Source organism: Dermacentor albipictus, chromosome 1, assembly GCF_038994185.2.
Source record: "Dermacentor albipictus isolate Rhodes 1998 colony chromosome 1, USDA_Dalb.pri_finalv2, whole genome shotgun sequence".
NCBI lineage: Eukaryota > Metazoa > Arthropoda > Arachnida > Ixodida > Ixodidae > Dermacentor > Dermacentor albipictus.
This window is the reverse complement of record NC_091821.1, coordinates 411,121,434-411,147,096: the sequence shown is the minus strand read 5'-3', so window position 1 is coordinate 411,147,096 and position 25,663 is coordinate 411,121,434.

Genomic DNA, 25,663 nt, shown 5'->3' with positions numbered 1-25,663 from the left:
TGCGGTGCGCATTTGTGGTCCGCCTCGCTTCACCCGCAGAATGGGCAGGGCTCACAGGAATGACACGCGGCATCACAGACGAGGTTTCCAAGGTAGAATATGCAAGCCTATATTCATAGCAGCTGTCACATTAAAGGAAAACTAGAGATAAGAGAAATTGCCCTTAACATGGCTTGAAAGAAAATGAACAGAGAGAGCAAAAGAAAGACAATGCATACTGTTCATTCCACCTGCCTCCCCTCATTAAACGTATGCTTTCTCTATGCATTCCTTGCCCTGTACGACCAGTATAAGGGTAGGAATAAGGGCATTAGAACAACGGCACCCCATGATTGTGAAGCCGTAGCCGGCAGAGCTGCGTGAATGCTATAGTTCCCAAACTTTTCGCACTTGCTGTAAATCACGATTGTCCGACGATCACTTGCTTCCCATTCGCTCTAGAATAAGTTTGATGGCTAAGATATAAAGTAATAGTGAGCTGCGCTACAACAGCTTCGCATGCACGGGCTCACGTCAGTTACAGGTTCTTCCACACTGATGAAGATGCGGAACTCTGCACCGTCATCGGTCTGTTTTTCGATAACCAGTGCTTCTCAGTACTTTGCATGATGTTATGTTTTATTTGTCAGTTTGAAAGGAGTAACCTACGTCAATAGGGCTCAAATGGGCTCTTTGAAGATGATTACCCGCTGGAAGCAGAAAAGAGGCAGTGATGTTTTTCAGGGGACACCGTTCGGCTCTAAGCAACATTGCGACCGATGATACAGTGCACTAGAAGTTGGTAATCTGTTCAAGGGCGGCAAGCGCCATGCATCACCGTGAGGAAGAAAAGTGTGGAAAGGCCTGGCTCTTGGATGCCAGCTACTGCGACAGGAACGCCGCCACCAGCATCCCTCGCATTCGGTTTCCCGTCGCTCATTCCTGCTGTAGTTAGTGGCACCGGTTGTGCACTGCTAATGTGTGCGCCGAACTTTCTGTTGTTAGTGATTTTTAAAATTTTTTATATGTTAGAATAAATATTTTGCTGCAGGTACTGAGGCGCCAGCTAATCTTCAATTGCGCGCTATATGATGGGGGCGAAAACAAACAAATGGAAGGAGCTTGTATTCGCTTCTGTGTTTCCCCTATGAACGGTGAGCAATGTATGACAGTTCTTTATTTTTTTTTTTTTGGCATGCATCGGATAACTGGGGTGCTCAACTTTTAGGTTTATTTTGAAGCTTGCGATTTCCAGAAATGTTGCTAGGAACAGGTGGAATTAGCTGCAGTATAACAACGCTTTGGGATTACTTCAATTTATTTGAGCTCACCCATGTGGCCCCTGTAGACGTCTGCCTATGGTTTCTGTGTGTCAGGCGGTCTTATTGGAGAAGCTTATCTGTTGTAAATACGGGCCACGTGCTATGCTATAGAAGAGCTTCAAAAGAGCTTAGATGAGGGCTAGTTGGTCCGGCAAGACTGTATGGTTTATTTTTGTCCTACTAAAGTGGCACATACAAAGACACTGATACATAAACATGAAAGTACAGTGACCACGTCTGTTTCGTAATTACATAGAAAAAGACTTTGCGGATCTCCCACGGGGTATCCGCGCCAAGATCACGGTCCGGCCTATGCTCAGAAACATACACCGTGAAAACAACAGGGGCAGACGACAAACGAGAAGACAATTCCTTCTTAACCATGCCTTGGCGAACCGTGAACGCTCAGCTTTTGTGGACGCGGCGGCATATGCCTGGAACAAAGCTTTCGCAGCGGCGGTTGTGGACGGCCGCGGATTCACAAGATATGCAGCCACGGTAATTGGAAGGAAGCCTGAACATGCCGAACAGGTTGCGATCGCTGTTGCGCTCACCGACGATAATCTTTCCCACTTCTAAAGCGACTCCATAGCCGCTATCAGAACTTTCCAAAAGGGCACGGTGTGCGCACAGGCTCTCAGAATTGTTTCAAAGAAAGATATTAAGAATCACGTCATATACTGGTTCCCGGCACACTTAGGACCAAAGATCGGCGACATCCCCAACCTTAACGAGGCAGCACACGAGGCTGCGCGCGCGCTTACAGACCGCGCGGCTTCAACCGACCACTCAGAGAATAAGGACGCCCCCACTACATATAATGCAATCACTAAACACTACTACCTACAACGTAGACAGTATAGCACGCCACACCGCACGCTCACTCGAGCTCAAGCAGTTACACTCAGAATGCTACAAACAGACACATACCCCACGCAAAACAGACTACTCCATTACATGCCTGAGCTCTACGACAAGTCTTATTGCACCAATTGGAATACATCCCTTAACGTATCTAATTTACTCTGGCCGTGCTCGCAAGCTCACATAAACTCCGAACCGGAGAAGTGCAAGTTTGAAAAAAACAATCCGGAGCGAAGTCGCTCCCCAACTCTGGGCTGTCCAGCAGGTCCACGACGCCACCAGAAAACTCTACCTCCCGGTTCCGCGGTGGGAGATGCCCACTCCATGAGAGCCCAAAACTCTCGTGGCCTGCAGGACCTGAATAAAGTTGATTTCCTTCCTTCCTTCCTTTCCCTGTGTCCGCTACCTTAGAATCGCCACCATGCATTCAGCCACACTAAAGACTTTCGCAATCTTTGTCAATTAATTCAGAGCTCGGGAAATGAGACGTTCTATTCCCAACTGATTACCGCGTTCCAAAAGCCATACCAACAGGTGATCCAAGAGACCATTAACAAGTGGACGCATTATTGCTGTTTATTTTATTCTTATTCTGGCAGGCTTGCGCTCAGTTTCCTGAAGTTTCTCTTGGAGAGAGCCTTCTGAAGACAACCTAACATGCCCCTCGCAAGGTGGATGCTCAGTAAGGGGGAAGTACACTGATAGACAAACCCATAAAAGGCTGCCTTTCAATATTTTCATGGCCTTTTGCATAACCCGCTGTGCTTGCTCAGTGGCTATGGTGGTGGGCTGCTAAGCACGAGAGATTGGGATCAAATCTGGGCCACGGCGGCTTCATTTCGATGGGGTCGAAATGCAAAACTAGATATAGGCAAGAATCAGGTGTATGTGTTATGAGACAAAGCCGGCAATATCATTACTAATATGGATGAGATAGTTCAAGTGGCTGAAGAGTTCTATATAAATTTATGCAGTACCAGTGGCACACACGACGATAATGGAAGAGAGAATAGTCTAGAAGAATTTGAAATCCTACAAGTAACGCCGGAAGAAGTAAAGAGAGCCTTGGGAGCTATGCAAAGGGGGGAGGCAGCTGGAGAGGATCATGTAACAGCAGATTTGTTGAAGGATGGTGGACAGATAGTTCTAGAGAAACTGGCCACGTTTTATACGCAATACCTCATGATATAGAGCGTACCGGAATCAAGAAATTGATTATCTATCATCTCATTCAGTGATAGTTGTCATCTTAACTACGTTGACGTGGTGTGTTCTCGATATCGAGCTGAGGATCTATTTACCTTCTTGCTCCTTTTATATCGAAGGTTTTTCATTTCTTTAAGAAGCTAAGGTATGCAGTTTGGAAAGCATGGAACATTTCAGGCTGCAGTCTGACATTTCCTTTGTTCCTGTGATCAGCCATGGCACCGTGGTTGAAAACCACGTTGCGCTGCGCTGCTTACTCATCGGTTTTACAAAAGAAATGGGAACATGCGTTACCAGGACCAACACATGACTTTCTTTAGGGGTGAACTGTACTGCAGAAAGGACCTGCGCCATTCATATCTCGTCGGACCTAGTGGGAGCAACACAACCCCGAAGAAACATTTCGCCATCTTACATTCCGATGCAGCCATTATGTGGGGACACCCTCGAGCTGAAGAGCCTTTCTTATCGTCGAGGTCCCGTCATGGCGAGCACGAGGCCGGAAATGTGCCTGTACATAGACTGCCGGTAGCCGCACCGGATGCTCTATATGAAAGCCGTCAGTGGTTCAACAAGGGGGCCCCACAGAACATGCTCAGAAATGTACATAGGTCCCCTTTCGATATGTGAATCCCAGCGAGCAGCGGATCACTAGCTCTTTCGATAACTCTTGTTATTAAAAATACGTAAAATGTGTTTTACTTTCTGAACACATAAAAAATCAAGCTAACAGTTAAACAGATTGGCAGCAGGGAAATCTCGGTCCTCCTGTAAATCCTGAATCTCACTTGAAAGTCAATATAGGGTCCATTACTGAATCACGTTTAATCTTTTAGGCTCGTGTTCAAACAGTTATTGTCGATAAAAACAGTTGCAACTTAGCGTCTCCAAATATGAGCCATATCCCTCGGTATACGTCTTCATCCTGTACTTTACAAAACGGTGAGAAGACTCGCTCAACCGCTGATCAAACAGCGGGAAATTAGACTAGTAAGTTATGTGCAGGCCGAAGCAGAGACGCCATCTGATGGTGTCCGGCGTTGTTCATAGCAGCATGACTGAGGGGATGTGTATTTCTCAGAGAGCCAATATTGCTTCTCAGCTGTCTTTCAGAAATCTTCAACATTGAAAGAGCATTTGCAGGTAAGGGCCAGTCATTAATTAGACAGTACGCCCATTTAAATTCGTCATGTACCCTTTCCGTTGTCAATTTTGCAACAGCAATATAGTTTACAGACTTCATTCCCAAATGCAAGTGATATTTTACTATTTATGTTGTTAGGATAACCACAGCAAAGTAGAACGGTAATATTTCGCTCGCTCCACGAACAATAGTGACACCAAAATATTAGCGGGCATCCTTGCAGCAGACATGCAAATCTTGCAACCCACACTTTTACAGATATTTGCACTGCTTACGTTCTGTAACTTACCCATTCCTTGGTGTCAAAAATAATCAGCTCTCTATGTATATAGTCGTCTCGCGATCTCTCTTAGCAATATACTTCGCTAGGCCGCAGTAACTATAAAGATTTAATTTCTCTTTCGGCAACTAATGGCACCCTTAATGCAACTAGATTGTGAGGGGCTGGTTGATGAGCCATGATATTGAAGCATCGCACCTCAATATGGCAAGTCCCCGCATCAGCGCCTCTGTGTGTCCATTTTATGTGCACGTGAACGCGTCATACTTAAGTTCGCTGGTTCAGTATGATGTAATAGTCGCCTCGCTTTTGCTTCTGAATTTTTGTTTTCATGAAACACACATGACCTAAAAATGAGCACGAAGAACACTGTTTTTCCTGAAAGCTATACTTCATTGTTGTATGTGTACCAACAACGGAACGTCTGTAAGGAAAAGCGTATAGCCAGAACAACAGTTCTGACCGCAATGATATGAATTCAAGTCACTTCAGTGGAAGCGCTGGCAATAGTAGTCTTCGGTCACTAAATTATAGGACTGCCAAGTGGCCATGCTATCTCCTACACATTCTGGTTAGTGAGAATCAACACAAGGATTAAGCATTCTATCGAATTTGCAGATGGATGCCATCCAAATTGCAAGAGCACATTTACGTTTGCATTATTTTGTTATCCGATACTACTAACATACGTTTGCAACACATACTTACAATTTACTCCAAGAGAAATACTGGAGTCAATCATTATCATGGAAGGAAAAAAGATTTTTAAAGGAAAAAAGAAAGAAAGAAAGGGCGAAATAAAGAAAGGAAGAGAGAAAGAAAAATCAAAGAGAGGGAAAGAAAGCTGAAAAAGTCAATACGTTTTTACTTGTCATGGCGTAAATATATAGCGGAGAATGCGCGGCTAGTGTTGCCATGAGCGCACACGATGTAGACGAATCAGTAAAAAAAAAAATAGAGGCTCCTTCAGCTGTCCCCTCAAGAAGCTGGCTCAAGATGCCTTCTACCCGTCCATTTCCGCGTTAGAGTCCCCGGCAAAAGTGCTTTCAAGAGGCGAGAGATGTGTGTGACCACACTGCAGCTAGAGTGCGAGCACTGGCGTGAGAAGATACTGAGAATGCGTGAGCTCGTCGCTTCTTTTCGTTCTTCATCACTCTCCTTGGTGCCGCTTTCTTGCCTTACTGTGCGTTGTTGAAAAGACCATGCTCGCAGAGAAAGCAACAAAATGGGGAAATAGCCATCAATACAAGAAGCGTGAAAACAGTAAGGAGTACAGCTTGACACTATTCTGCTTGTCCCCTGTTTTACGTTCTCGGCGAAATCCCTGAGGCGGTCTAAACAAAGGACGTCTGTTGGCTGTCTGAAAACAGCGGAACAAAATCGGCTGACGTTGCACCGATTTTTGGACAGCCCATCTCTCTTACCGCTCGACGGGTGTGCATAAATTGAGCTCTCACTTGAACGTACCCGGAAGTTGTATCTTGAGGTTTTTGTGCCCACTCCCCAAACCTATAGCGCAGGCTGAAAGCATAGTGATCGCGGACTACGGCACTGTAAAGGCAGCAATTTCCATCGGCTCTATTTGATAAAAAAGGAAGACCATGAAATATAAATAATACTGAAAAAATGGTTGAAAAGCAACGTTGGTGTGCCCAGTCGTCAGTGCTCTTATATTGCCTAAGTTTTTCTTTCTGTCTGCCGAAATCTTTCTTTCTCTTTGTCTTCTTAAGTGCAATCTTTGTACCAGCAAGAGAAAACGTAAGATAGGAAGAAGGCGAAATTGAGTGTCATGTCTTAAAATATATTTTCTTTTTCACGGAGGAGTCTTCATACATCGCCCGCGTTCGGAGACACTGGTAAACAAGAATCGATGGACTTGGCTTCGCCGTACAGCATAGCATTAGCATAGAAATTCTGCGACATTGTTTAGCCTGCTTGAAATGAGATTAGCGCTGCTGTAAGTCGGTGTTCACGAGATGATTCGCCGCTAACATATAATTTTTTGTATTTGCGTGGCGCTCTTTGGTCATACCTGGCCTTTGCGCCAATAAAAACCACACATTCCTTCATCTAATCTTTTTAATAATCCCCGTGGTGGGAAGTGACTGCGAGCCAGGACGCTATTCTTCTAGCTCAGCTATTTCTCCTGATGTCTGTGTATATCACGGGGGAGCCGCCATGGGTTGTGGCACGGATGCAGCTTGACGTACCCGCGCCTCTTTCCGAAACGGCGACTTCAGTGGTGGCTGCGTCTAGGTGTACTGGCCTCCAGAGCGACACCGGCCACGACGATACCAGTGTCTGCTCGCTCAGCACTGAGGACCTCTCTGTTACGACTTCCAGCTTGTGAGAAGCCCTAAGGTGAAACGAAAAAATAACGGCTTACGTGTTTTCAAGCACGTCGACTGTAGGACCAACTCGGAATATTTCACTCAGTACAATTCTATTTGTATCAGGACTCGCTACCGAGAACCTGAGGTGACTCAACAGACAGTCTGTCTCGGTGCTTCTTGAAGCAGTGACACGAAATCAAGTACGTCAGAGTCAACTTACGAAAAAATGTCTTGGCTATTGACGTTGTACATGAGACTGTGCTGCGAACTTTGAGTAAACTTATGGACCTTGACGGCATGAAAGTCCGCTTTTATATTGTTCTTGACAGTGACACCACTATTGGTGTCATCTACGACGTGGACGTCTCCATCTCGAGCGCTGACGTGCCTATTCTAGTGAAGCCAGCCCCTGATGGCTTCGCCATAAATCACGTTTCTCAGTTCGGTGAATCCCGCTGTGTGAAGGTAATTTTAAAGAGCCAATCTCTTCCCTCCCACGTCAAGGTGGGCCACTATAGACACCGCGTACGATGCTGTATGCGAAGGCCTCTCCGATGCCGCAATTGCATGAGGCTGGGGCACGTAAGTGCTGTGTGCGAGAAGACAAGATTTTGCTTGCACTGCGCAGAGCTCTACGCTGCAGATTCCTGTGTAACAACTGTTCTCAAATACCACAATTGCATTGGCTCCCATGATGCTACGTCAAACGAATGTCCCGAAATGAAGAAGGAAGGAAAGGGTTGGAAGCAGATGGCTAGAGACCGTTCATCTGGAAGGGAAGCCGTTGCGGCCATTAGAAAGCGACGCTCCCGACGCCATCGGACTTCAAAGAACATAGATGCCTCCTTGAAGAGCACGCCTCCACCGAAAACTCCTCATCTGCCCCCTAGACCGGCCGGAGTCCAGTCTAAGGTCGTGCCGCACAACACCAATACTGAAGCTTAGCGCGCGCAACCAAAGCGACAGCCTCCGCCACAACTGAAGCCACAGCCGAAGAAACCGTCGGGGCCATAGTCGATGGCACAGCTAAAGCCACAGTTGAAGCCACAGCTGGAGCCACAGCCGGAGCCACAGCCGCAACCACGACCGATGCCACGACCGATGCCACAGCCGATGCCACAGCCGGTGCCGCAGCCGGTGCCATAGCAAGAGCCACAGTAACATCAAAGGATACAGTGCATTGCGATAGAGTCCACAGCGCTGACTCCCGGTAAATTGTCCGAAGAAGACCAGTAAGTGATTCTGATGGTTCGGTCCCTCATAAATACCCTTCGTGCACTTTTCAGCAAGTTGCATACTCCGTTAGCGCGAAGTGCAGTGCAAGTACTGGATGCTCTCAATCCTGTGCTTGCAACTCTAGAGTTAGCCCCATAGCTCACCCGCAGCCTCCTATTCGCGCAACGACTACTGGCCCTTTGGTCGCCCCAGATGTGATCAACGCAGATCACCGCCTATGGAACTCCACTTTGATGTCAATGTGCTTCACTGCACATGCTCATCATTTTCTTCCTCTTTTCTTCTTTCTATTCCTCCTTTCCCTCACCCCCAGTGTAGGGTAGGAAACCGGACGCTCGTCTGGTGGACCTCCCTGCCTTTCCTCGTTTTGCTATCTCGCTCTTTCTCTCGTGGTGCATTGTTGATTACTATAAAAGGGAAAGATGGCGGGGAAGTAGGAGTAGAGAAAGAGAGATGAAGATTCCACGTATGATTTGAATCCTATGGTGAAGAAACCATTGTCCAAAAATATTTCATCCGTAAATATCGCTGTTGTTTAATAATGGCGACAAGGTGCGATGGTTGGCCACTAAACAGCTGGCAATCCCAATGTCATAGTTAAAACAAAACGTCGTGCACACAAAAGAAAAGTGTAGAAAGAAATGAGAAGTTCAAGAAATTCATGATAATAATACTGTATACCAGAGACATATAACAAAATCCACTTTATTGGTGGGAGGGGGAAGGACAATCGAAGCACCCCTCCTTCGCAGATAACGGACTCCTTTCAAGGCGCTACCATGGGTTTCTTCTCAGCACAGTGAAATTCAGAGTATTCGACGAGTATGTCCTCTGCAAGAGCGTCACATTGTGCGCAATCAGCATACGAACTCTTCGTGATGCGTTCACGAAAAGCAGGCCATGTAGACCAGGTTGAAACGTAGGCAAAGAAAATATGTGTCTGAGCTGATTCAAGCTAGATGCTTGGTGAGAAACGCAATGAAGAGTTACTGTTGTCACCTGTGTTTCCCAGTTCTGTTTGGTATCTAAACCAGATGCTTCTTGGTATTCTTCTCCTGAGTCCATACAAACTCTTTGGCTGTCCAATTTAGTCGCCCAATAAAATTTGTGTGAATGCACAATATGGTAATGTTACATCACCGATTTTGTCCGTTACATTATTGCCAGTTATTTCAATATGGCTTGGATCCATTGAGAATGACACAAGGGTCGATATACACATGTAATGTAATATACCATATAACGACCTACGATACGCAGCAATTGGACCTGCCGCGGTGGCTTTGCGGCTACGGTGTAGCGCTGCTAATCAGAAGGTCACGGGATCAAATCACAGCCGTGGCGGTCACATTTACATGGGGGCAAAATGCAAAAGTGACCATGTCCCATGCATTGGGGTCACGTTAAAAACCCCCTCGTGGTTAAATTAATCCGGAGTCCCCTTCTACGACGTGCCTCGATATCAAATAGCAATTTTGTCGCGTAAAGCTCCAGAATTCATTAATTCATTCAAACAAGAAGTTCGTGGCCGTTACGCGTTTCCAGCGAACAAGAGCAGTTGTGAAAGACAGAAAGACCGCACTCTTGATGCTGCTGAGGTATACGAAGGCTTCGGTAAATGTAGCTAATCCACATGCTTGCCCTCAGTGCAGAGGAAACTCGCATTCAGCAAGTCAACGTCCTATGTTATTCTGCAGGAAGCAAGTGGCTGTTCCATACGCCATAGAGTCACAAATTAGACCATTTTTAATGTCGGGCGCAGTTACGGCGTTAATATACACTCATGCAGACAAACGTTCAGGTGAACAATAAAGACAAGCTGCCGCATGACAATTTCTCTGGTGTTGCTTGCGTTCGATCTTGCGGCGATTGGAAATGCAAGAATATCGGTGACACAGATGATTTCAAGAAACGAGTGAAGTACGAGTAATCGACGTGTTACGTGGTGTCAAAGACCCACGCCGAAGGGGCACAAACCACCGGCCATATGATTTACTGGGGAAATGCACGTGTACTACAGTCAAGGGAAAGAAGCTCGCATCACGCCACCATCTGAAATCCCTGCAGTTCTAAACCAGAACGCTAACATTGAAAAGAAATGACGGCACATTTTGAAGATGTATGGGCGCTCATTGCGTCAAATACTGAAGCATAGGCATACAAAATATGTTTAATGGCTTTATTTCTGAACAAGGATCCCGCATCGCAGCCAAGTCCCCATTAAATTCTAGTTCTCTTCAAGTCGGTGCTTTACTTCGCATTTCTAAACGACGTCTGTTTTCTTAGCCAGATGGGTTGCCGCTATTTTTTGGATTCGAAGTTGCCCCGAGCGTCGCCGTAGTTCCTTTGCGATTGCTGCTTGTAGTCCAAGTGAATATAAGCAGCAATTGTACAAGCAATTGTAGTCCACCAATTGCTTGTAATTGCTGGTCGCGAATCCCGGAGCTGTGTTGCACGACGTACATAAGTCGAAGGAAGGGGCTGAGGCAGTTGTGTGGCACCACCTGATCGCACCAATGCTTCGTTTGAAAGAAGGAAACGAAAAAAGAAATTATGAAGCACGAGATGGATAATCCACGCCTACTAATCGGCTCATGGTATGTCTCTCTATGAGAGAATCACAAAAAGCCCACAGATGGCCAGATGCTTTGTGGCCAGAAAACCGCATCAATATTGATGAGAACACTCGAGAGCGCCGCTATTGTACTAGCAGGGTGGTTCAAGCTTTTCAGAAGGGGAACCGAGTGGACGTCCACCTATAATTTGTGGCAAACAGAAAGACCAGGGCCCTTGCAACCACTTCTTTTCACGTTCTTTTATTTTTATGATTTGAGAGTATACTACAGCTAGCTTCCAAACAGCACGGCAATAAGACGCGAAGTAGATGTGAAATGACCATTCCGTAAAGTGGCTAACTTGTTTGTACAAGAAATGAGCTGCCTGGAAAGCCGCAGTACTTCATTCCTTTCATTTTATTTGTTCAATCATCTGTACAATGTTTCCACTGCGATATCTCATACGGATTGCTTTCTTTTCATTCAAGAACTCTCATTTTTATTGTAAACCATAGCTTTACACATTCATGTTATTTTAGGTTTTTATATTCCTATTATTGCTTAATCTCGTGTGTGCAAAAGAGTAGAAAGTTGGGTGAGTTGGAACGGTAACATGATCGTGTGTGATCTTGTGCGTGTGTGTGTACGTGTGTGTGTACGTGCGTTTCTAAGTATAACGCTAATGTTGCGATTGGTAAGAGAAAGTCGAAGTACCGCCAGATGGGTAAAGCATCAATTACTATAGCAAATTTTCAGAAAGCTATACAAAATATGGATAGTAGTCTTTTCGGCAGTATAAACACGGAAGCATTCGCTTACTAAACAAATTAACACGCATGGTGTGACCCGCGCACAGGCAAACATAACCACATCTCCCTCAATGAGAGCAGACACTCGCTGACAGAGCGGCAGCAGCAGCGAGCGAATCGACTTTTGTGCTGCCTCTTCATCATCATCAGCCTGCTTACGCCCACTGTAGGGCAAAGACCTCTTTCATTCTTCTCCAACTACCCAATCACGTACTAATTGTGGCCATGTTGTCCCTGCAAACCTCTTAATGTCATCCGCCCACCTAACTTTCTGCCACCCCCTGCTACGCTTCCCGTCCCTTGGAATCCAGACCGTAACCCTTAATTACCATCGGTTATCTTCCATCCTCTATACAAGTCCTGCCCATGCCCATTTCTTTTTATTAATTTCAACTAAGATGTCAATAACTCGAGTTTGTTCCCTCACCCAATCTGCTCTTTTCTTATCCCTTAACGTTACACCTATCATTCTTCTTTCCATAGCTCGTTGCGTCGTCCTCAATTTGAGTAGAGCTCTTTTCGTAAGCCTCCAGGTTTCTGCCCCGTAGGTGAGTACTGGTAAGACACAGCTATTATATACTTTTCTCTTGAGGGATAGTGGCAACCTGCTGTTTATCATTCGAGAATGCCTGCCAAATGCACCCCAGCCCACTATTATTGTTCTGATTATTTCAGTCTCATGATCCGGATCCGTGGTCACTACCTGCCCTAGGTAGATGTATTACCTTACCACTTCCTGTGCTTCGGTAGATATTATAATCTGCTGTTCTCTTCCGAGACTGTTAAACATTAATTCAGTTTTCTGCAGATTAATTTTTAGATTCACCCTTCTGCTTTGCGTCCTTGAGGTCAGTGAGCATGCATTGTAATTGGTCCCTTGAGTTACTAAGCAAGGCAATATCATTAGCGAATCGCAAGTTAATAAGTATTTTCCATTAACGTTTATCCCCAATTCTTCCCAATCCAGGTCTCTGAAAATGTCCTATAAACACGCTGTGAATAGCATTGGAGAGATCGTATCTCCCTGCCGGACGCCTTTCTTTATTGGGATTTTGTTGCTTTCTTTATGGAGGACTACGGTGGCTGTAGAACCGCTATAGATATCTTTCAGTATTTTTACATGTAGCTCGTGTACACCCTGATTCCGTGGTGCCTATATGACTGCTGAGGTTTCGACCGAATCAAACGCTTTTTAGTAATCAATGAAAGCTATATATAAGGGTTGGTTATATTCCCCACATTTCTCTATCACCTGATTGATAGTGTGAATATGGTATATTGTTGAGTAGCCTTTACGGAATCCTGCCTGGTCCTTTGGTTGACAGAAGTCTAAGGTGTTCCTGATTCTATTTGCGATCGCCTTAGTAAATACTTTGTAGTCAACGGACAGTAAGCTGATCGGTCTATAATTTTTAAGTCTTTGGCGTCCCCTTTCTTATGGATTAGGATTATGTTAGCGTTCTTCCAAGATTCCGGTACGGTCGAGGTCATGAGGTATAGTGTATACAGGATGGCCAGTTTTTTCTAGAACAATGTACCCACCATCCTTCAACAAATCTGCTGTTACCTGATCCTCCCCGGCTGCCTTACCCCTTTGCATAGCTCCCAAGGCGTTCATTACTTCTTCCGGCGTTACTTGTAGGATTTCCAATTCCTGTAAACTATTCTCTTTCAAATTATCGTCGTGGGTGCTACTGGTACTGTATAAATCTCTCTAGAACTCCTCAGCCACTTGAACTATCTCATCCATATTATAATGATATTGCCGTCTTTGTCTCTTAACGCATACATCTGATTTTTGCCTATTCCTAGTTTCTTTTTCACTGCTTTTAGGCTTCCTCCGTTCCCGAGAGCATGTTCAGTTCTATCCATATTATAGTTCCTTATGTCAGCTGTCTTACGCTTGTTGATAAACTTATAAAGTTCTGCCAGTTATATTCTAGCTGTAGGGTTAGAGGCTTTCACACATTCGAGTTTCTTGATCAGATCATTCGTCTCCTGCGATAGCTTACTGTTATCTAGTCTAACGGAGTTACCACCGACTTCTATTGCACACTCCTTATTGATGCCGATAAGATTGTCGTTCATTGCTTTAACACTAAGGTCCTCTTCCTGAGTTAATGCCGAATACGTGTTCTGTAGTTCATCCGGAATTCTTCCTCCTAACTTTCCTCTTTCTCGCGCGCGAGAGCAAGCCACCATCATCGGCTCACCGTACCGCGTTTCCAGTCACACCTACAGCATGCGGCGCGACGCCATGGTGTTATCGCACTTGGCCATTATACGGAAAGTCAAGGCTACGATGACACCCGAAATGCTCATGGAGTGTCCATATATTCGCTATAGCAATACATATGTGCGTAATTACGCATGTCCGTCGCAAAATTAGTCATCGAACAGTAAGCTATGTTCTTTGACATGAAGGATGCAGAAGGAAGCTGCCTGGTCAACAATGAAATCAACGTGTAGGTCGATGTCTTCGAAAAGCTGCAGGCCGTGTTGCGATTGCTACGCCGCGGAGGACATTCAACTCTTCGGCACCAAGGCAGCTTCCTGCTCTTGCACAGCGCCGAGTGTGGAGTGTGGCATTTCTACGGCGCCTTCAACGGCTTTTGACCCGGTGTGTTCAAAGTATATAGCCGTAGCGTCCAAAACATCGGCAACCTTTGGGTCAAGTTTTTTGCCGAACTCAAGAGAAACCCAGAGGAGCTCGACTGCATGCATGCCATATCCGGTATCGTGAAGGACACCATGCACCGTGATGTCAGCTTGAGCCTCATTTTGAAGATGAATATGCTGCGACCATGACACACTTCTTCAACTCCTAATCTCTGACCACTCGTTGGACTAACGCTAGTGTTCGCCGAAGATGGACTGAGGGTTCGCGTTTACAGCTTGAAGGTCCACCGAGCATGGCCAGTTAGATGTCTACGTCGATCCACACCACATTTTTTGCCGGCTTTCGTGTGTAACTTCTTCCGTTCCAGCTGCAGGCCCAGCTTTGAGATTCTCAACACGGTTTTTTTTTATTGTTCGTGGCCGAAGCACTTGGCCCGTCGCACTCATCTACAAAAAGCACTTTGTCAATAGCCAGCCTAGCATGAAATAACTTTAGGACTGCTATGTAAAGGACTATTTCGGCATGGTCTACGACAACAATTTGGTGCTGGTTACTATAACTGTAGCCTTAGCGCTGTCGTTCGTGCTGAAAGCATTCGATCGCTCAGGATGAGACACTGTCGGACCAGCATGGAGTCTCCTGAGCATGTCGCACGATAAATCTTTCGGCACTCTGGTCACCTAGTACCACCGCCCAAGGGAACTAACCGCAGAAATGACGGGAGTCATTAATTCGCCGTTCGTTTTTGTGCAGGTCATCTAGCTCGAAGGTTTTCCGTTGTGGGTCGGACTCGCCGATGGCGAAGCCACAGTGGTGTATATATCGGCGCTGGTTCTCGCGCCTGATTGGCTAATGCGCACGAATAGGGTGGCATGTAGAACAATATCGTGCCAGCCTGCTTCTGTCCTCTTTGTTCCCCAATGTACCCAGCAAAGCACGCCCCGGACAGACACTAACAGCCTCTGTGTTTCCGTGTATTTTTGGCATGAAACTCTACGGTGGTCGTATCTGCTTGAGTAAAGCTCGCACATTCCATTTGGGTCGCAAAAAAACTTGGGATGAAGCTTAAGCTTCACCTTTAATTATAAGATTCGAACGCGATAGCATTCGAAACTCCTTGACAGCTCCTCACACTTCCTGGCTACTGCAGCGTATGTAAAGGTAATGTTTTCCTGGAAACGCCAACGATGACCGCTATGCACCAAGACAAGCTTTCTGGTCCTGTTTTCTGGTCCTGCTTGAAGGAGCCGAGTGGGACACACCGCTCCTGCTTTTAGACAGACCTCACAGAGCTGGAATATAGCGTTAAAAGGGGGTTGTGTTGGAGTTTAAACGCGACAGAATTATGTTTTCTCGCATTATTATTTATTTATTTATTTCCGATACCCACATGGCCTACAGAGCATCATTGAGGACCGTAGTACACACATTTCAATAAATTTGTTACAAAAAGGTGACAACGCATAAAAAATATACACCGGAACAAATAGATAATTCAAGACCCGGAACAAGAAGCGAGTTCAAAATTATACAAATACCAAGAAACGCTAAATCACACAAAGAAAAGTAATGTAAATTGCAAAACGCCACTATTAGTACAAATACCAACAAAGCAAATCTGGCGAAAAAATATATAAGAATGCGCATGATTACGTGGAAAAAGGAAATGGAACCAAAGCTACGGTAAGCAATAATGTGTTGATAATTTCTTCTTAGATTCATTCAAGTCTTTGGAAAGTCTAATATCCCGTAGTAGGTAGTTCCAGGCCAACGATATTTTTGGAATGAATGAATTCCTGCAGGATGTTGTACGGCACTGTGGAACACCAACTTTGCATGGATGATACACGCGGCATGAAACAAATGGCGGTGTGACTAATGTACCTTTAAGGGTGGAATTCATGTGGTAAATGTAAAAAAAAAAAAACAGACACGGGCGTGATATCTTCCTGTGCATCGAGAGAGGGGTTAGTGACAATGTATTTTTTATTTCTGTGACGCTGGACAAACAATCATAGTTACGGAAGATGAAGCGTGCTGATCTGTTCTGTACGGCTTAGAGGGCGTCAATAAGAAAGTTAGTGAAAGGGTCCCGTACTGTGTTAGCATATTCTAATTTGAAGCGGACAAGCAATTTGTACAGAAAAAGTTTAACAGGTGTTGGGGCTAAGGAAAAATTCCGTTTCAGATATCCAAGCATGCGGTTATAGCGGACGGGATGATAGAAATTATATGTACCTTCGAAGCTAGGTTTGACGTTATAATGCCGCCGAGGTATTTGTAAGGTGTTACCGGTGTTAACACGGAAGAACAAATAGTGTAGAGAGCGGGGCACGCATTGACACGACGCGAAAAACGAATTACTTTGTATTTAGTCTCGTTAAGTGTCATTTTTCATTGCGAACACCAGTTAGATATAGTAACTAAGTGTTCCTGGAGTAGTACGGTGTCATTAGTATTTTTTATTTCCCGTTAAATCATACAGTCATCCGCAAAAAGTCGCACTGTGGATATAACGTTGTTAGGCAAGTCATTAATATATGCCAGAAACAGCAAGGGACCGATAACAGAACCTTGTGGGACGCCTGAGGTCACAGGAACCGATGATGAGTTAATGCCGTTAGCGTGCATGTACTGAAACCTGTTAGACAAAAAGCGTTCAATACATCGTAGTACATTTTGGTCGATGTTAAGTTTACTTAGTTTGTGAAGAAGCAAGCTGTGAGAGACGTCAAATGCTTCGGAAAAACCTAAATAGATGCAGTCAACCTCACTGCCGCGATCAAGGGCCATATAAGGTAAAACTATTCCAATATGTTTTTATTCCAATCTCCTGACGTCAAATTTGCGTAACCGCCGACGCAAGCATCGGACGGTCACCCGCAGGGTTGTCTGAACAAACCAATCAAGTGCTCCCCTTGTTCATGGGATTTCACTTTTGTTTGCTTGAAAAACGAATAACATTGCTGCACTGTGCGGCTTGTCTTATCTAATTGGCTCACAAGAGGCGAGGAGCATGCTCAAGTGGAGAGTGATTCGATGGGGCCGAGCCACTGCACTGAATATCTATAACCGGCTGAAGAGGATGGTGCCCGCATCTGCGATTGGTCCGCTTTCTCTTACTTTGCTTGCGGTGGCTCGTCGACAATCGCGACTTCGTCCGCCACCTATCCTTTAAGGCTTGTTAGCTTGTCGACGTCAGTAGGTGTGTCCCTCTGTATACTGTAGGAGACCTCGGTACCTCATTTGCTTGTATTTTATTGGTCAAATTAAACTGATATTTTCTGCCAGTCACAGAAAATATCCCGTCCCTGGTAGGCTACCACGGAATTAGGTAAGTAGAGAAGGCGGAAATCTGCTTCAGGCACGTCATAGATGTCGCTTCGAAAGCACACACGTTAGTAGAAACATGGCTCTCCCATAGTCTCTTCTCTCGTAAGTCACAACCACCAATTTTTTCGTTAAGGCAAAACGAAACTCAAAGTAGGGCTACCTATTTCCCACGTCCTTTAGGAAAAGTGAACAACTAATTTGCAGTAAATAATAGCAGGGGGAAGGGAGGATTAGGAAGCTAGTTCAGCTTGAGTATCTTTGTTTACGCGACACGGAAATAGAGGAAGCCGAACAGAGGGGTGGTGATAACAAGCTTTGCAACAAAGCGAACAGCGGGAGCAGCTCCTTCTCAAGATAGAGTAGACCTCATGAAATGAACCACACGCGTGCCATATGGCTGAAAGAGTCAAGGAGGAAGATACCTTGACAAAAAAAATCCACCTAGTCTGCTTTGTCATTGCATAAAACAGGTGGCATCAGAGAACACAGGTTATCGCTTCCGGAGCTCGAGTAGACAAGTACTTGCGGATTGCCACAGCAACGCTTATGGTTGTTACTCATGGAAAAGCTGGTTAATATGTGGAAATCGCACATTAGGAGCGTTGCATATTGCCAAATGGTTCATAATAAGACCGTAACCAGTAGCATTAAAGGAAAATTTCTCAGTAACGTCCCCACCACGATGGATATGATGGAAGAACATAACAATGGAACTTTCAAGAATGTGCTACAGAAAGTGCGAGCACACGAAAACGACTCGAGGGAAAGTGATGAACCTCAAAGGTGGTATTAGACTGACGGGGCATAATATAAACAGCTTCGATGGCACTTACCAAAAACGGGAATGCTTGTTAAACACTGACACTCAAAGCTCAAAGATGCTGAAAGATGCGGCCATTCACTTGGAGCGAGAAATCGGCATCGGCAGTGTCTGACAAGATGCTGTCAGTGACGTCAGCGACTACCCGAGAGAGAGAGAAGCCCTTCTCTCAAGACATTAAGGCCATGCAGGGACGGCCTGCCGTCAACGACGACTTGGAACACGGAGATAGTAGCTGACCGGAAATGCGACAGATGAGTTTATAAGCTCATCTCTCGCATTTCCGGTCAGCTGTTATCTCGGCGTTCCAAGTCGTCTTTGACGGCATGCCTTATAAGGCACGCGCTATATGTTAAGTTGGTCGGTACCTCAATTTTTTCTGAACATGATTTCAGTAACATTTCCACGTCCTGCAGGCTGGCGATTTGCAGGAGTTGCTTGGTCATTTGTCATCATATTGGTTCGGCTAACCTGGCGGTGAATGATCACCACAGCAGTTGAAGGGTGCTGCGAGCTGGCCGAGGAAGGGGACTTAGAAACACGAGCTTAGCGCAAGTAACCGGAAAAAAGAAACTAAGATTGAGAACGATAAAAACAGAAGCGAGTTCCGAGACAAGCAATAATTGTGGCCGCAGGGACCTTGCGCACGTCATTCCCGCTGATGCGTAATTGCCGGCCATCGAATCAGCAAGCACCGCCAACCGGAAGACAAGCGGCTGACACGAGCGGGCTTTCTATCCTTGATAGCGTCTGTGCTGTTACTTCTGTCACTGTCGCGATAAGGAATATGAAGTGCTCTGCGACTGCCTCATCATGGCAGTCACGGCGCGGAGACGAGTAGGGGTGTCCTCTGAATGCATTCCCTAACCGATTCGCGAGGTGATGGTTTGCTTCAATGATGAAAGGCCGAAAATGTTAAGATGCTAGTTCCCATTCCTTTCCTTCTGTCTTTCTGGCGTTTTGCTATCTCATTTTCGACTCTCACGCATGGTTGCGGCACTTAATGGATGTCATGCGTGCGTTCGAAGCTGCCATTTCCCGGGATATTATTTTATTTTTTTCTTCTGCTGCACCTACGGACGCCTCTTTCATGCTCCTCCTTACTCCGACTCTTTCTATATACGGACCCCACATCACGGTCCCACTTTTCTTCTTTTTCAGTAATCGTGGACGCTTCTGCGTGCTTGTCAGTCCATTTATCAGGCTAAAGTGATCAAAGCCTATTCCCTCCCCGCAGCCGTTCTTTGTTTGCCTCGGTTCCCCGGCCACCCCCGGAATGAGGCCACCAATGACGACGCCCAAGGTCCCGTCAATCGGGTGCCGGTGGAACCGTAGTCGGGATTTTCCCGGGGGCGCATACACTCCTTCTGCGAGCTGAACCAGTCATATATTGCGCCGAACGCCAGCTATATAACTGCCGCATCAACAATCTCTTGATAATTATCACGAAATATTATGGCGCGGCCTTCAGACCCGCACCCTTCCATCTTTCTCCCCATTTTCTCCCCTGCATCCACTCGAGAACATATGCCACCTCCCTGCACCCAATACACACACCCCCGCGGCGCTCTTACCCACATTGTCCTTGAATGGCCTGCGGTCCCTCCCCTGTGGGGCCTGGAGCTCCTGACCGCAAGGGAAGAATAAAAGACCTTGTTGCACTTGATGAACCCGGTGAGGCAGAAGATTGCCACTGATCGAGCCGTCCACGTCATGGAACTCCATAAACTCATGAACACGTTGTGCGGTGGGCTGGTGCGGGGACACAGGGAACTGGGTGGCCCCATATCTCTTGGTCGAATAAAGTTGTTTTCCGCTCTCTTTCTCCCGTTTTCAGAAAATACATATTCACCCTTCAGCATCCTTGACGCCATGCACTCCGCCATTTACTTGTATAAATGCCCTCACAATGGTGCCTACCCCTCCCTACACTACATGAAAATGTCCCCACACTGCAACTCCCCCTATCACCAACAGCACCACTGAACAGAGAGAGGCTGTGCTGTCCAGCCCAGTCCTGTGAGACGAACAACAACCAGTGTGGAAGGCCCGGGAGGCAGTGGACTTAGACTGAGGGCTTCTCCCTGGAAAAGCATACGGCATGCGCTCTCTCTTTTTTTTTTAATTGCTGAATAAACTTATTTTCTCTTCTTGCAATCAGGAGTTTCTGTCCTGATTTGATTTCTTTCTCTTCTGGCATTCGCTTGCACCCGCATTCTTTTTCTCCTTCGGTTGCGGATTTATTTTTCAGCCGTTGAGTAGCTTCTAGGGTTTTTGCTCTAATATTACTATCATTCACTACCCTCGAATTCTTTCGACTTACTGGAAATCCTCTAAGGGTGGCGTCATCTTGTAGTGTAATGACGCTGAAGATCCCTTGGGTGAATTTCACTCGCAAAGGGAACTATGCACCGTTCCATTTGAGAATTTTTCCGACTCGTGTAGAAAATCAAGCTTTCGATAGCTTTGAGTATTTCTTTCATGAAGAAGTTTCCGGCGAAGTTAGACTGTACGCATTTGTAATTTTGCCCAGTGGAAACTTGTTAACTTTCCACGAACGCTGAGCTACAGGTCAATTGGACTCCTTTCATAGTAGTGCCTGATGCTCGATATCACTTCTGTGCGTTAAATATTTCTGCACATCACAGGTTTATTGAAGGCACTACCGTATTCACGGCTTGTTCGACGAGTCTTGTACTGTTGGAACTAGAGGAATAATCATTTTTCCCCGTCTCGCAATGCCTACGGGGAGTAAATGAATTGTGCATTTGCTTTAAGATGCTGGACCAATTTTTGTTTTCCAAGAACATAACATCAGTGTATATGTGTGTAGTAAATCACGATTTATTTGATATGTCACAGTGAGGACCTTTTAGTAGGGTAGTTTTAGTTTCATTCTACCACGCTGAATTTTATTCAGTGGTATTTCCGTTCCCGTTGGTAAGATGTTTCTCCTTGCTTTTAGAATTCCAAACTTATATCCACATTGCATCGTAACCTGAGGCTAAAGGTGTTAAATGGCACTGGAAATTGCCAGTGCGATTTTCTGCCGGAATTTACCGAAAATCTGCCTAAATTAAATCAAATTCTGATGTTGGTTTACGTGCAGAACTCGAATGAGTAAAGGCACACCGTAGTGGAGGACTCCGCATTAATTTTGACCACCGGGAGCTCTTTAACGTACACGAGGGTTTTTGAATTTCGCTCCCATCGAAATGCGGCCGCCGACATTGGGATCCAACCCACGACCTTGAGCTCAGCAGCGCAGCGCCAGTGTCTCGGGACTACCGCACCAGTTAGACTGCCTTAGTTATCTCGATTACATTATAGATACCAAATGGACCAGTAGCGCACCGATGCTGAAAAGAAAGTAACGGCAGCTCCTCATTTTTATCGCGTCCTCTGCACTCTTAGCTCAGAAAGGCGGTGGATGCACTCCGTCACCTTGAAAGAGAAAACTAAAAGATATTATCTCTGTGACCATCAAGGAATTTCTTTTGTTTTAAAATTGCGAGGTGAATGTGAGCGCGAGAAAGACGTCGCCTCGAAGGACATGCACCGAATAGTGCCGTTGTCATTATGTTGAACTTTTCTAGTCGGTCGGACACTTCAGCTGCAGCGGGACAACACAAAAATAAGTCAATCAAACGCGCTGAGGAACAGCGTAAACATCGATGAAAAAGGCAAAAGCACGTTGAATACATTACGAAATGCAGCATTGAATAAACCAGCTGACAAAAGCGCCGACAAAAGAAAGACCTCTCGGCAGAAATTATTTGAAAAAAAAAAACAAGCTGGTTAAGCCCATGCGTGCCTGTGAAAAATTTTACGAAGTGTTTGCTACAGCCCGCCGCGGTGGCTTAGCCGCAATAGTGTTGCACTGCTGAGCATTAGGTTGCGGGATTAAATCTCGGCCGCGGCGACCGCATTTTTGATTAGGGCAAAATGCCAGAACTCCCGTGCCCCGTGCATTGGGAGAAGGGTAAAAGTTCTCTGATGGTAAAAATTATTCCGGGATCCCCCACAACGGCGTGATTCATAATTAAATCTTGGTTTTGGACCGTAAAACCCAAGCATTCATTTATTCGTGCTTCCTACGGAGCAGTCATTGATGTTTTCCTCACTTTTACCTTACGTTTTGAAGCAGATGAGTTTCACATCAAAAAGATATGATACGCTTTGTACTGTAGCGAAAAATGCGCGACGGGACCGATTGAACTGGATTAATGAAGGCCCGCTACAAGGCGAACACCGTATCTTGAAGAACGGAAACATCTGTGACGTTTTCTTTCAGGTAGCGCGATTTTCGAAAGACATGAAGGAATTGCAGTGGCATATTACTCAGAGAGGTCTTCTTGATGTCTCGGAGAGAAAAAAAAGCCCACATGATGAAAACGCATCCACAGTCAGATAGCCACGAGAGTAATACCCACGAAACGCCAAGGCCTGGAAATGGTGAGAAAGCAGAATTAGCACTGTTACACTTAAATGAAGAATAAGGCATATAAATAAAACATTCAAAAGCGAACTTGCAAAAGTGGCTATCTTCTACAAACACGCTTGCCATCATGTAGGAAAGACTCGACATAAAGCTCGCACGCGCACTCTTATCGCGTCTCCTCCAGGTGCACATATCATTAGGGCGAGGAAAGAAAAATGGCACTGGCTTTTCGACGTCCGTGACTTCTTTACACTCCTTCCGTGCCTCTTATAGGCAAGTCCAGCGGACTGATGTGGAAATTGCTTAGTAATTCCTGTTTTTTTGCACCAGTGTCTGTAAACCTCTGACGATATTTATCAGTACAGCAACCTCCAGAGTTTTTGGTAAAGCGATTAAGCGTGGTAGCTGAGCATCAAATAGTATTCAAAAGGACAAATCCATACCATCTCAAACAATAACCACAAATACACTCCTAACGCCATATTGGAATGATCGTTTGAAAGCACTTTGGCAGTGGTTAAAATGATACCTAATACAATAACTAAGCATTACTGCAAGAGTGACAGCCTGAAATGAATTTTACAATTCCCGGAATTAGAAATAAGGCCAATCATCTGTCACCGGCTCTGAAGCAACCGACGCTCCCATTACAGCACCAAACATATCGTGACCGCATACATAAATATACTGTCGGTTCAACCTAAACTACGTGCTCAACGGCGACATTCGTCTGCCAGGCACCTAGCGCTTTTACAAGTTGCGGTAGACGGCGCCACCTTTAGTATTGGCTCACACCTCCCAGTCTTTCCCTCGTAGCAGATAGCGTTCCTAAACACATAGCGAAAGAGTACCACCTTCGGGACTGGCCCAGGGTGTAACGGAACAGGTTGTAAAGCTTCTACGCCAGAGTACAAGAAAAAATGTGTCATAATTTTATCGTCGTTGCCATCATGCTATCGTCGTGGTCAGTTCGCTGCTGTTGCCACAACGAGCCAGCGTCACAGACGGAATTGACCGGAATGTTTCGCGTCCCACCAACACGTTGGTCCGTATGGTAATGCTTTGCAGAGACCTAAGCGATGCTATATAGCCAAAGCTGCCTGCAACATGCTTCACGTACTATTGATTATCACACTGTGTTGAGAGCTGGATGTTTATTTCTCTTTATTGCCTTCAGCGTGCAACTGTCGACTTCACCGAATATGGCAGAATACCTGGATGATTCCATCATATGAGGGGTGCTCACGTGCCGCAGAGGACCACGAGGCGGAGTTCGAGCAGCGGCACACCGTAGGAGGGACATCGTATGCGCACCTACGCATTGCGTTTGAGGGAACGCGCGTTTTAAGGTTCCCTAGCTCACTATGTAAGCCTCCCAGAGACCTGAACGCCATGGGCCTCACGCACATATTAGTGAAAGCTATAATGTGTGTTCACATAAATGCTGCATAAACTCGTCGCGCTCCCTAGCATGTCGTCTTCATAGGGAGACTTAGCATTTGCCCACCCTATTGCAATATCCTTGAAACGCCGAAAAGTTGTAGCTAAGCGCTGAAAACAAAAATCTTCTGCTCGGTGTAAGGGCTGGGTACTGTGGCTACTTTATGAGGACGCTCGTGACATCTTTCAAGATAACAATAATTTGCACTGGTGCCTTTAACAAATCGCGCGTGGTTCCACAGCTACAGAGGCACACTGCCTACCTGATCAATGCCTCTATATGAAAGCAAATAGATAATGTCATTCGGGAGTAAAGAAAAGGGACGAACTCGTGTATGTGTGTGCGTATACTTTTACGTGCATAAATGTGCGCTGGTAGATACTTGCGTACTCTCGCGGCATCCTCGTTGCACAAAGATTCCCTAAAACGTACACAATTCTCGTAGCTCCACGCTGCCATTCCACAATTTCTAGTTTTGGAGAGCTCGCTGTTGAAAGCTGCCGGCTGGTTTCGCAAAGTGAGGCGCCATGACGTTTATTGACAATTTCTTTAACCCCAGGAAGGCTTAAAGAAAGCCTTCCTGGGCTCAGGAAGCACAAGAAATTTTTGTTATGATCACGTGACAATATATTACGTCTCGTATTAGGGTCTCGTGATAATTGTAATTGAAATTGCTTCGGGGATGCTCGTGTATGACGTCACGTGTCACGTTAGGACGTCACATCAAACCACCTCACGTCATGCGCTACCAATGGTCCACGTACCGCATTGTACGATCCAACGCGTCCACACAGGTGCCGTGCACATGATGGGAAAGAGTAGTAGTAGTGAGGAGGAAGCGCCGGTATGGTATATAAACGCCGCGGCAGCTTAGTCAGTCTGCCAGATGTCTTCAGGCGGTGATTCGCCTCCTATCTCATGATAGAAAGTGCTTATACGTTGACTATGCCGGATGTACCAACAGTTTCTTTGCCGTCTAAGCGCGGTTGACCACGCAATACGCCAACAAGGTCGAAGCGCAGGAGGCAAAGAATGCAGAGCGAACAGCCAAATGCCAGGAGTTTGCTGCTCTTCCAAAGTTCTTGAAGTATCCAAACTCAAGTCGAATCAAACAGTCTGAGGCCATGAGACAGACGCGGCAAGGCGATGCCGAAATAAGTGAACGCGAATTCACTGTCGAACGCCAGAAGCGAAAGATGCACGGCGGGAGGGAGTAAGGAAGGAACGATATCGTACCGCCTACACAACATCAAACTATTGTTTGAAGAAATCGTTCCTGG